Here is a 12,338-nt window from a genome sequence, read left to right as displayed (position 1 = left end):
CACCTGGGGCTCCAGGAAGCGGTAGCAGGTGCAGCAGCCACACCCTGGTAAAACCATGGGCTAAACCGGGTTGCGTATAACAGACGGGCCTCAATTCTGTCTGTGAGTTAGGGGATGTCTACCCCAAGCATGTGAAGACTTCCCCTGGTGGAATGGGTGGATGAGAACAATTTGTTCCAACAGCCATGAAGCCCGCTGAAGCAGATGCTGTGGGGTACTTAGAGCTTGGTCAGACAGCAAAGATGCCAAGGTCACCACTGCATCCTCGGCCATCACCACTTGGCCTGTCACTGATTTTGGTGACTCTGGAAGAGAGAGTGAAGCTGATTTGTGCAACCTCTGCCTCACTTAAATCCAATTCACAGGCAAGTTAAGACCTCCCCCATGATGTCATTGGCCATCTTTGAAGACAAAGGACAAACATGAGCACGTGTTAACAAGAGTAGTAACAACAGTTGGTACAAAACATTCCCACTCCCAAATCTGTGACACACTCTCCCCTTGTATACTGAAAGGTCCTTGTGGAGGATGCGCTCAAGCTAAGAGATCATATGTGGCAAAGAGGTCACACAGTTCCTTTTTTCAGGGTCAAAGCTGGAGCTCCTTCACCACGAGGCCTGCCTGTGACTGAAATGATAGGTTCTGAACCAGCTCCCTAGGGTGGGACTGATTGTTTCCAACCAAAATGTTCCCTGTGTGGCATCTTCTGCTTTCCTTCGTTTATACTTGTGCTTTGTGGACTAGAATGACTGATAAGAGATGTCTAGGAGCTGTTCACACCTATTTTACACCTTTGATTGAGTCTGTAACTCAAACAAATGTCCTCCCCTGACAAAGTTATCAGAGTGCAGAACATCTTGCTAATTACACTCATTGGGGTTGAGGGGTATTCAAGGACACATTACTTCCATATCAAATGAGGGCATTGGGCTAGATGATCTCCAAGGTCCATACCAAGTCCAGATCTAAGATCCCATGATCTGAGAATCATGAAACCCAGAACTGGGTGGAGTGACCACAAAGACAGTCAAATCTTCAGTGAAAATCCAAGCTCTTTGAGCTTGAGTTTGTCACTTGCTAACTTTGGACCTCCATTTCCTTATCTGTAAAAGGGGAGAGGTAGACCACAGACCTCTAAACCCAGGAAGCTCCCAGCTGGGGAGTTATGAACAGAGCCAGGAGCCCAGCACAGTCATTGTCAACCAATAGCAGGAGTTTCTTAAGTATGAGGAAATAGGGGCTCAGAAAAGTTGAATGACTTGCCCAGGGTCAAATAAGCATCAGAGGCAGGACTTAAATGCAGGATTTATTGACTCCAAGTCCTGTGCCTCTGGCACCATCTTTCCCCTCAAGGTCATGGAATGGACAGCCTGGGTAGGTTCTAGCTCTGCCCTTGGTTGGCAGCTTGGCATACCCAGAGGTGTAAGGGATCCCTGAAGGGGTAGATGTTAATCTCTAACCACCAACCCACCATCATCATCATCACCACCATCACCACCATCATCATCATCACCACCATCACCCTCACCATTATCATCACCACCACCACCATCACAATCATCATCACTGCATCACCACCATCATCACCATCACCACCATAACCACCAACATCATCACCATCACCACCACCACCATTATCATCATCATCATCACCTCCACCACCATCACAATCATCATCACAATCATCACCACCATTACCCCCATCACAATCATCATCATCATCATCATCATCATCATCATCATCATCATCCCTGATAAGAGCTCCTTATATTTCTACAACACTTGGGATTAACAAAACATTTTCTCGCAACCTTGTGAGTTGGGTAGTATAGTAAAAAAGAGCATGGGCTCTGGACCTGGGTTCAGATGCCAACTTCTGACCCTTGGGCACTTAACCTTTGTGGACCTAAGCTAATCTTTCTATAAAGTGAGGCAACTGGACTAGATGACATCTGGGGTGTCTTTCAGCACTAAAGATCTAGGAGTACAAATGTGATTCATCCCCTTTCCCAAAAGAAAAACGGAGTCCCAGACAGGGGGCTGGCTGTAATCTAGCACTTTAGATATCATGTGGTGAGTAGGAGGCTAGGAGGTACTTAATCGATGCTTGTTGACTGACTGAGTTAGGGCCAGAACCTGAAGGATAAAATAAGGTGGAGAGGAAAGGGAAAGAGCCAGAGGCCTCAATCCCAGTGTTTGAAGGAGGAAAATGAATCCCACAGAGGCTGATTTCACAGGACTCTGGAATCACAGATCCACTGCTGGTGCCCATCCTCCCACGAGACCTTGGATTTCACAATATTGTATTCATTCTCTTCTTTGACCCTCATAGTGCTAGGAGAGAGAGACTATTGTGATCCTCACTTTATGTGACTTGCCTACCCTCACTGCTAGGAAGTATTTGAAGCTAGATTTGAACTCAGTCTTCTGCCTCCAGACCCAAAGCTCTATCCACTGCCCCAGCAAACTAGTTGACTTGAATTGAATGATTAGAAGTCTCAGTACATCATTTATTCAAACACCTTCATCTTACAAAAGAGGAAACTGAGGCCCGGGCCACTCGACTTGTGCCGGGTCATAGGTTTAGAGTTCTAAGGCCGATTAGAGGCCACCTACTCCAGAGAGGAGTGGACAGCGATCCATCCATGGACCCCTTCATATACTGACTACATCCTTTGCCTTCCTATGTCCTTTCTTCCAGGCATTTCACAGCATCATTTATTATGGGGGCTTCCAAGAAGGCCAAGGCATAAAAAGGGCTCAGAACTGCTGCTCTAATCCAACTTTCTTTTTTTACAGAGGACGAAGCTGAGGCCCAGAGAGGTCCTGTGACCTTCCCAAAGCTTCAGCAGCGAGATTTGAACCCTTGTTTCGGAAGGGAAAGCGGCCCGGGAGCCGACGCAGCAGCGACCCCTGGCGGCCCCAGCGGGGCCCTGCTTTTTCGGCGGGCGGGGCTGGGTCACGAGCTGGCGGCGCGGCAGCAGCGCCGGAGGCCTCTTCCCGCTCTGGGTGCGCAGGTGCGCTCGGCTGCAGAGGGGGCGGGGCGGGGGCGGAGGCTGAGGCTGGTGCGCCTGCGCACTGCGCCCAGCTCAGCCTGTCAGTGGTGTCTCGGAACCGAGCCGCTGCAGAGCCTGAGCGCGAGCCCTAGCCGGAGCGGGAGCGGGCGCGCGGGCGCGGGCGCGTGCTGCGGCGGTGGCGGCGGGGCCGGAGAGGCGCGCGCCGAGGGGGACTGAAGCGGCTGCCGCTGCTGCTGCTGCTGCAGAGAGCTAGCTGAGCCCGGGACGGACAGACAGGCGGCGGGACCGGCGCACGGACAAACGGGCGGGCGGACGCACGCACCATCTTTCGAATCACAGAGATCGCTTTGAAGCCGCCAAACCTCGAGCTGCGGAGTGCTTTTATTTGCATCGAGTGGCAGTCCGTGCGTTCCCAGCGCTCCCACCAGTAAGTGCCCGGAGCGAGCTAGCCTTCCTCCTTTCCTTCCTTCCTTCCTTCCTTCGTCCTCCTTCTCCTCCTTTTCTTCCTCCTCCGGGGTGCGTTTCTGCATGTGCGGTTCTGCGCAGCCTGGCTAGCCCAGGCTGGGGCGGGGGCGGGAGTGTGAGGCTTTCCGCCTCATCACCCCGGGGTTAGGAGGCTGGAGGATCGATTTGGAAAGCCCACCTGGAGCAGAAGGGATGGGGGGGGTGTTTACTACTGCAGGGTCCGTCTGGGAGTCAAGGCGAGAGGAGGAGGAGGCAGTGAGGGACCTCAGACAATTGGGGAGGAGAAAAGGGGGGGCTGCACCTTTTAGGGAGGGGGTTGTCGTAGGCGAGATCTCGGGATGCCTTTGTAGCCCGTTTATTAATAGCCCCATTTCTTCCGCACGTTGGATCCCCCGAATTAGGGATCGGCCAAGTTTCCCGGGGGCTAGGAGAACTAGCGAGCCCTCGATGGGGCGGACGGCTTGTGCTTGCCCGAGTTCTGGTGGCTGAGCTGCTGACCCCGGGGTCCGCCAAGCGAACCGGAATGGGCCAGACAGCAGGGGCGGGGGGAGGAGGAGCGGATTCCGGGGCTGGCTGTCAGGGATCGCCCGGGAGGGAGGGAGCATTCGGCTCTGGCCGCTCATCCTTCACCAGCCCTCCCAGATGACCGGGGCGGGGGGTTTCTGGGGGCTCGCGCGCGTGATGCCTGAGGGTCTGCTGTGTGGCTTTGTCAGGAGCAGGCTGCGGCGCGGGGGTCGCGGAAGCTGCGGGCTCGGACGGGGTGGGGGGGGCAGCCGCAGAGGCGAGCGCCTCGGAGAGCCCTAGGGGTTACCTGGCCGCCTGGTGAAGTGTTGTGGGCTCGCCGCCCGCCCGCCTTGTTGTTGTGGGCTCGCCTCCCGAAATGCGCTGCCCGCTCTCCCGCCCGACACCTAGCTGCAAGGTCATTTGGGCTTCGGATCCGGGGAGGTTCCTTGATGCCCAGCGAGAGCAGCCCTTTCTGGCAAGGTCAAAGGCAGCCGGGGTGGGAGAGCTCCTGCTAAAAACCGACCGGGCGATAGACGTGAGATGGGGGGGGGGGTTGGTGCAGACTCGAGCAGATGATGGGTTGAGATTGTTCTCTTTGCATGGGCGAGTTACCTGGAGGATGGTTGGGCGGGAACCTTGTCTTTTTCTGGGCTTCAAAGAGACCAGCGACCATCGCGGTGGTCCCTCTGGCCCCGGGGAGAAAACGCAAGTCTTGGGGAAGGAGGAGGAGGAGGAGGAAGAGGATGAAGAAAAGAGGGTTTCCTTGTCGGAGGCGTTTTAATCAAGTTGAGACAAATCCCCAGGGGAAAGGGAAGGGAGGGAATGCGTTTGAGAACCTGGCATTTTACTGCTTAAGCCTCTTACCTGGCTACCTGCCTGGCCCAACCCTGCGGGCAGTCCGAAGCCTCCGGGGTCTGCCCCGGGTGAAGTTCTCTCCACCCTGTGCCCTGGGAACTGACGGCGGCTCCCTGGGAGCATCTGGGAGAAGGTCCTAGGGCAGAGAAAGCCAGGGAACAACTCTGTGTGTGTGTGTGTGTGTGTGTGTGTGTGTGTACACGCACGTGTGTGCTTGTGCTCATGTGCCGAGGAGATAGTCTACCATTCGCGCACTGAGGGCTGCCAGGAACCTTAGAGGCCGCATCTTCTATTCCTCTTCCCCCATTTTACCCTGGGGGAAACAGGGAAGGGAGCAAGTGGAGGGAACGTGCCCCAATTGGGAGGGGGGGGACTTATATAACAATAACTTACATTTGCGAAGCACTTTAGGATTTACAAAACCCCTTGTGCCTGACAGGCCCTTGGGGTCCCTTCCAGCTCCTGGTCATCTCTGATTCTATTATCAGAGTGCCCTGAGGACTTAGTTCAGTCTTGGGGGTACCTTCCGGCCCTTGCCCTCCTCTAGTTTCACCCCCCATAGCCCTTAAAGGATCTGCCCAAGAATGTATTTAAATGGGTCCTCCCAAACTCAGAAATCCCTTTCTAGGAAACAAGGGTTAGTTGTTCTAAGTGTGAGCCTTTCTCCCTATGCCCTGGCAGCAGGATGGCGCAGGGAAGCCTGTGGGCAAGGGGCTTCTGTCACCACCACTAACACTGCGTCGTTGGCAGTGGAAGACAATGCTAACTGATAACAGACTATGGGCAATTTGGTCCTAAAGCCCAGGCATGCATTTAGCTGGTAGGGTTGGGGAAGAACTCTGTCGCTATGGACCACTGTATCTTCTTCTGTTCAAGAGGAGGTTGGAATAGATTAAAAATTCTTCACCTGGGGTCTGTGAATTTAATAAATAAATATTTCAATATAGTTGGTTTCCTTTGTAATTTTATGTATTTTATTTTATGCATTTAAAAACGTTTCTGAGCCTTCCCTAGACTGCAGAGGGAGGTCCAGGACAGGTAAAAGGTAAAGATCCCCTCAGTTGATTCTCTCTAAGGTCCTGGCCTCAGATGTTAGATCCTGACTTTCCTGTTTGTTTGGAACTCAGGACTCGGGTATTCAATATGATTTCTTAGTTCTATAAAGATACTGAGAGATTCATCTCTCCTGTTCTTCTCATGTCTTCAGCTCTTCTTGTCCCTCCAGATTGGTTTTCTTTCTGTCAGTCTATTCAAACAAGCCGGTGGGGGGGGCAGGGAGGTAGGGAGAAGGTGAAAAACCAATGAATCTGGAATCAGAGACCTGAGTTCAAATCCAGATTCTGCTGCTTTTCCATACAGCATGGGGGCAGGACCAAGAGATCGCTAAGGTCCCTTCAAATGGTGTAAGGGAAGGGGTGCGGGCTCCACCTTTGGAGGAATTCAATCTCCCCTCTGCAGCCTTCAGGATATGGGGCAAGGCACTTCCCAGTCCCTGGCCTCTGTCTCCTCCTCAGTACCATGGCCTGGGGGGGAGGCGGGGTTGGCCACATGGTCTTGGAGATACCTAGAGCTGGCTCTATGACCTGGGGCCTGTGATCTTGAGCCCTTACTAGACCCTTTCTTCTCCCTAGCCGCTTCAACCCATCCTCACCCAGCCCAGCCCCCTAACACCTGCTCCTAGCCCAGCTAGTCACATCTGTTTATTGGGGATTTTCTGAGAAAAGAGGAAAACTCAAAGCAACCATCAAGGCAAAACCAACAGTCCCTTTCCCTATCCGTCCCTGCTCCTCAATAAGGGGAGATAGTATGTCTTGCCCCAAAGCCTGGTGAATCACCCAGATGGAATGGGTTCACCTTGCAGAGGTGCAGGAGAGATGAGGGGCACCAGCATCCTGCCAAAGGCAGCCTCCAAGAACTGGCTGTCTGACTGCCCCCTCTCCACAGAGTGGGGGTGGGGTGGGAAGAAGGAGGAGGAAGAGGAAGAGGACAGAGGAGGAAGGGGAGGAGAGAGACAGAGAGAATGACTGCTGCTTTGGGTCCAGGAAGGTTGTTGTGCCTATCCCTTCCTCAGGGATAACCCAGCTTCCCAGGGATAGGAGCATTTAGAATGTGTATGTGGGGGGAGGGGGGAGGGTCATAGCCCTAAGGGGTTATAGGTATAGGTACTGAGGAGTAAAGTGAGTTGCAGCAAAGTTAAATACCTTGCCCAAGCAAAGCCAGTATTAGAACACAAATTCACTGGCTTCAAAAATGGTTCTCTCCCTCCCTCCCTCTCTCAAAAAAAGGAATATCTGTAAAGATATTTTTTAAACCTTAAAGCTGTATATAAATCTTAGCTATTAGTATTATCTGTCTCTCCCCCTTCCTCTTTTCCCCCTTCCCCTCCATCCTTTCCCTTTTCTTCTCTTAATTCCCACTTCTCTTTTCTCTCCTCCCTCTCTTTTCTTCTCTTCCCTCTCTCCCCCTCCCCCTTCCTCTCTCTCTTGAACCTTCCCCCACCTCTCCCAGTCTCACTACTAGTTACCCCCCCCATGCTTCCCATTAAGAAAATTCAATTAATCCCAAGAGGCTTGGGGGGGGGGATGTTTGCCTCGGTCTAATCTGAGCATGTGAGTGCAAAAATAGAGTCCCTAGTCTTTGATGAAACCAGAGAGATGGTAACAGTCAAGTTTCCCAACTCAACAGAGGCAGGAATTTGTAAACAGATTCCCCCCTTCCCTCCCCCCTCCCATATTAGGACTTGAAGGAATTCTGACAATTCCACATCTTTTCCCCCAGAATCCTGCTGCCTTCCTGCTCTTCTGGTCTTACCTAGATGCTCAGGAGTCAATGAGCCCATGCAGGGGAGGCTTTGGGGTGGGGGGAGGGAGAGATCCCTGGGCCTCTGGAAGGAAAGTGAGGGACCCAACCTTTCATGCCTGCCTCCCTCTGATTTCTGTTCCATGCTGCGTCTCCCATCAGTTATACACAATCTGGCTTCCTGTGTTTGGGGGAGGAGCAGAAGATGCTTTAGGTGGCTTGCATATTCAGCTCCAGTTCCCCTCCGGGAAGCCTTCCTAGAAGACTAGCCAGGGATCCTGGTGCCCCACTAGCCCCTCTGCCCTGCTGCAGTGATTGGCTAGAAGGAGATAGAAGGAGACTTTCTTTTCCCAAGGGCTTCCCTGTTTCCTCCCCCATCCTGGATACCTGGAAGGAAACAATAGGAACCTTGATGGTATCCTTAAAGAAGAGATGAAATCCCAGTCATCCAAGATTGGAATGGACCCAGAGTGTGGGGCTGTTGCTTCTCTCCAGCTGGCTGTGTGACCTTGGCCAAGTCACATACCCTCCCTCGGGCAGTTTCCTCACCAGTAAAACTGGGTGGGGGGGGCAGGGATGGACTAGATTATCTCTGAAGGTCCCTTCCAGCTCTAAGTTCTTTGGTCCTTCCCTCTGGCAGAGCAGTGCTAGCCAGGGCAAACATGCAGAATGGTAACAAATGGGAGCTTCCTTCAGGGAAGCTATTCAAGGGTTAACCTGGCCCAAGTATAAATAGTAAGTCATTGATCTTCCCAGCGCTCTAGCAGTTAACTGGCAGGAGATCATTAGTAAAATAATATAGTTTCCGAAGGAAAATGCCTTTCCTTAATCCTCTTTAATAAGAACCTGCCGTCCCTGTGGACAGAAGCCATCTTTCTTGCTCCCTCCTCTTTATGCCTCCTACCCTCTCCCTCTCCCATGGCCCAGGCCTAGCCTAGGACCCTGCACATAGTAGGGGCATCATAAAATATTCATTGGGTCTTTACAAGACCGCCAAGGGCTGTCATAAGGGAGGTGCTTTATAAATTTTAAAGGTGTGTAATCAACCAAACATGCATTTATTAGCACTTACTATGGGTCGAGCTATATGTGATAAACTGAGGCTACAAAGACCCAAAAAAAGTCATCCTTGCCCTCATGGAGTTCCCTTTCTACAGAAGGGTGGGGACAGCTGGAAGAGTCAGGAAAGGCTTCCAGAGTAGGTCAGGAGCAGGGTAGTGGCTACAAAGGCATGGATGCCAGGGACAGAATGCTGAGGCTGGGGAAGAAGAACTCACCTTCCTCTGGGGCTTGAAGATCTACAAAGTGCCTTCCTCCCAACAACATTCTGAGGCTGGTGATCTAAGAACTGTCATCCTTAGTCTGCAGATGGGGAACTGAGGGGAAGTCAAGGAACTGTCCAAGGTCCAGGAGCCAGTAAATGCCCTAGTGGGGTTAGGGCTGGCCAGGGTGCATGCTCTCCATTCTCAAAATGTTTGTGTCTAGACCACACTTACTGCACTGAGGGAGAGACAGTCAGACTCACAAAGAAAGACAATGACTTCTGCCCCTAGATCCTCTAAGACCTTTCTTCTCTGGTGCATCTCTGGCTTTTTGATTAAAGGTGGGGGGTTGGGAGCTATTTGGAGGATTAAATTTTCTTGATGTGCAGTTTCTAATATCCGTATAGAGGCATTCATTTTAATCCAGTTATAAAAGTTTCTCCTCCTTCCCCCTTCTTAACAAATAAAGACATAAGCGTCATTTATATTTTTATAAGCGTTGATGTCACTAAGCCAGTCATAGGAAAACACCAGCTTCTGCTTTCACTTGAGATCATAGATCTAGAATGGGAAGAGATATCCAGCCCAATGCCTTCATTTTTCAGATGAGTAAACTGAGGCCCAAAGAGCTTGATGACTTGCCCAAGGTCATCAAGGTGATAAGTAATGGTGGCATGATTTAAGTCCAGTCCTCTGACCCCAGAGGTTCCATACCAGTCCAAAGGGACATTCCAGGTTACCTAGTCCACCTTTAGCATTTTACAGATGGGAAAACTTGAGTCCCAGAGAAGAAAAAAGACTTACCCATAGGCATTCACATGGAAAATAGCAGAGCTGGGAGTCATCCCTATGGCCCAGGGCTCTTCTTTGGCACCAACTGCCCTGAAGTCTCCCCCGTCCTTAGGTCATTGTGTCCAGAGCCAAGGTGGGGATTGGAAAGCACCTACACTGTGACAACCACACGGCCATGCTCCATGCTTTACAGTTCGTTTCTACAGATAACAGCCATTCCCTCACGTGAATCAGAATAGGAATGTCTCTTTGCCTGGGGCCTGCACAGCACTCATTGAGAATTACATAAATGGAAAGATCCCATGGATGCTCCAGGAACTCTCGGAATGAATGAGCCAGGGAAGGAATAGTAAATTGCCAAAGACTCCTCCACAAAGCTTGGCACTAATAACCAGGTGTCTGCAGATATGTTCAAAAGAAGTTCTGGGCCCTTCTATGATAATGCACCGCTCCAAAGTGGAGTCCTTGATTGAGGGCCCGAAGTCTTCTGTGCACTGGTCGGACCTCACCCAGAAGCCCCCAGGCCTGACCCAGATCAGGGCCTCCCAGCATGGTGGCTGGCACCTGAAGGCAGCCTTGTACCTTGCCTTAGAGCTAGGAGCTCCTGCCCATGCTCTGAGATTAGTAAACAGGATGTTCTGAGGAGAAGGATGGTAGGGATGGTTGTGATAAGGAAGACAACTCCCATTTCTCTAGCATGTTAACATTTTACCAAGCACTCTTCACACAATGACCCCAGGACAGGGAGCACAAGAATTATGCCCATTTTGCAGAAAAGGAAAGTGAGGTTCAAAAGGAAGGGATTTGCCTATGGTCACACAGCCAGTCCATGTCTGAGGGGGGCATTTGAGCCACACCTCTGGTGGCCCTTGGAGCACTTATATCTGTTTTCTTCTCCCCACCCTCAAGCTGTCTTCCTAATACAGTCACAGGAGAGAGCCCTGCCCATCCCTTAGAATCTCCGGCTACCTTTGCCATAGCTCCTGTATCTCCTCCTCCACGAAGCCTTTCTTGATTCCCTCATTCCCAGATTCCTTTGTGTTCAATGGGTATGTTCTGTTTATGCTGACAGATGCGCATCTTGCTCTCATTAGAATGGAAGCTCCTTGAAGGAGGACTGTTTCTCTTGTTGTCTTTGTATGCCCTGCACACAGAGCAGGGGCTTAATAGATGCTTGTGGTCTAGTCTAGATCCCTAGCCCTGATATAGGGGATTCTCAACTAGATGGCCAGTGAAATCCCTGCCTTCCACCTCTGGGATCCTGGGCTTCCCCCTCAGAGACAGAGGTTTAGGGGCCATACACCCACCCTCACTGTGCCCCTGCCCAGCTGAGAGAACCTCATAGAGTATGAAGTTTAGAAGTCTCTTTTGTTCCCATCACCCCCTACCATAGACTACACTTATCTTGAGGCTGATCGCAAGCCCCTGGAAGGGAGGCCTGTCCCTCCAAGGTCTAGGACACATTAAAGCAGGTACTTTCTGGCCAGTTGGGGTCCAAGTCACTGCTACTGATGGGGTATGGGCCCAAGCCAAGACCTTTGCCCCTTACCCCAAAAAGAATTTGGGTCCCATTTGTCTAAGGCATTCTCCTAGAATTCTCCCACTTGATCAAGGAGGTCTCTGGCCTTCCCCTGAGGCCATAATTCCAACAACTGGCCTTTCATTGTGGCTAAGCCCAATCTTCATCAAAATTGGGCACAGGGCTGTCGTGAAGCTCCCATGCTTAGTACTTAGAAACTTTAAAGCACCACGTAAGTGTCTGCTCTAAGTAGAGGGAAGCTTCCTTGGTGGCCTTAATATACTGTTGACTAAATGAATGAGTAGTGGTCCACTTAAACCCCCAGATCATTCTCGGAACTGCTATTTATCTGTATTTGCCTCCTCCCCATATTTGTATATACAGATCCCATGGGACTGTCCCACACAACTCTTGTAGCCTCAGTTTCCCCATTTCTAAGATGGGGATAAGATTAGCGCCTCACTGGCAGGATTGTTGTGAAGACCAAATGAGGTGATGTCTGTAATAGAGGATTTTGCAAACTTTAAAGTGTGTTATAAATATCAGTCCTTATTTTAAATATATGAGGGACACTATAAAAGTGTCACCAGCAACCTGGGAGATGTGACTGTCCACTGGGAAAGATAGAAGATGCAGGATGACTTGGGGTGGCCTTGAAGGAGTGATGAAGCTATGGAAAGAGACTGGGCCAGACTGTCTCAGGACACTTGACCTTCTCAGGCCTCAGTTTCCTTGTGAAGTTAAATGAAGGGGTTGGACCAGATGGCCTGAGAGGTCTTCCAGCTCTGTTTCTGTGATCCCATAGTGCTCCTATCTTTTTTTTTTTGGCTAGGCAATGGGGTTAAGTGACTCTCCCAGAGTCACACAGATAGTGTTATGTGTCTGAGGCTGGATTTGAACTCAGGTCCTCCTGAATCCAGAGCCAGTGCTCTATGCACTGCACCACTTAGCTGCCCTGCCCCTGTCTTTTGAAGGAGAGCCTGGCACCTGTGGCATCCACTTTTCTTATCTTTTTTTGTCCTCTCTCTGGTCTCTCTGGCCTTTCCCTCTTTGCCCAAGGCTGCATTCCAGAAAATTGTTTGCCAATGGAATTTTGACCCTTCAATCCCATATCCTAGTATATGT

The 12,338-nt window shown here is 51.1% G+C and overlaps 1 protein-coding gene across 1 annotated transcript in view; it reads left to right on the top strand.

Moving 5' to 3' along the window:
* The first annotated feature begins 3,107 nt into the window (after positions 1-3,107).
* The window catches only part of VSNL1 (visinin like 1), an 81,050-nt gene continuing 71,819 nt past the window's right edge, over positions 3,108-12,338 (top strand). The window contains exon 1 of the mRNA XM_020967471.2: positions 3,108-3,444. The gene's annotated coding sequence lies outside the window, so the exon portion shown is untranslated. The remainder of the gene's footprint in view (positions 3,445-12,338) is intronic.

The sequence above is a fragment of the Phascolarctos cinereus genome, unplaced genomic scaffold (assembly GCF_003287225.1).
Source record: "Phascolarctos cinereus isolate Bilbo 61053 unplaced genomic scaffold, phaCin_HiC Scaffold_2;HRSCAF=192, whole genome shotgun sequence".
NCBI lineage: Eukaryota > Metazoa > Chordata > Mammalia > Diprotodontia > Phascolarctidae > Phascolarctos > Phascolarctos cinereus.
Note: the sequence above shows the minus strand (reverse complement) of the source record. Positions and strands in the feature narration are given on the sequence as shown.